This window comes from Wasmannia auropunctata, unplaced genomic scaffold (genome assembly GCF_000956235.1).
Source record: "Wasmannia auropunctata unplaced genomic scaffold, wasmannia.A_1.0 LD336076.1, whole genome shotgun sequence".
In the NCBI taxonomy this organism is placed as follows: Eukaryota; Metazoa; Arthropoda; class Insecta; order Hymenoptera; family Formicidae; genus Wasmannia; species Wasmannia auropunctata.
The window spans coordinates 748,970-749,788 of record NW_012026814.1 but is presented as its reverse complement, the minus strand read 5'-3'; the positions used below and the strand labels follow the sequence as shown (position 1 = coordinate 749,788).

General features: G+C 26.7%; 1 protein-coding gene across 1 annotated transcript in view; it reads left to right on the top strand.

The window, feature by feature from the left end:
• The window catches only part of LOC105449476, a 27,921-nt gene that overhangs the window by 504 nt on the left and 26,598 nt on the right, over positions 1–819 (top strand). The window lies entirely within an intron of this gene.

Here is an 819-nt window from a genome sequence, read left to right as displayed (position 1 = left end):
TAATAAATAATACTATTATAAGTGAATATTATTACTAATAATATTTTATTGTAATTTATTCACTTATAATAGTATTATTTATTATACTTATATTTATTATTCCGCACCGTTTTTAATCTATTTTTCTATTTATTTATAAATAAACACTGACACTTCTTCACTGTTTTGACGTCTTAATTATACATTCCATGCCAATGCGCATGCGCGCTTAATAAAAGCCCCTAGATTTTGGACAAAAACATTGTTTTTTCTATTTAAACAAAAATGCAAAGATGCATTTTATGAAATTGATTTATTCGGCTTAGTTTACACCAAGCATTTGATACGCGTACTAACTATAGTAACTTTCTATTAAATTTTTTTAATTTCGACGATGCATATAAACTTATACATGATATATGTATTTAATTAATTATATTAATGCATAATGTATCAACTTAGTACATCATTCTTTAAATTTATTGTAAAAATTAAGATAATTTAATAGAACGCAAGGGCGGTAGAAAATTTCTAGTTAGTACGCGTATCAAGTGCTCGGTGTAAACTAGGCCAATGGAGCAAACCGGGAGCATTATTTTGAGACCTTATTTATTGCAAAATACCACTTTGGCAAAAAGTTATGACGTTTTTTGACGAAAAGTCCCTAGATTTATCACAAGAACGTTTCTTTTAATTTACAAAAGAAACTATTAAAAACCAATTGATAACATTTATTGCTCCGAACGGAGCAAATTTGGAGCAAAATTTTAAGACCTCACTTGTTCAAAAATATTAATTAGATCAAAAGTTATGGACGTTTTTCGTAAAAAATCGTTTTTT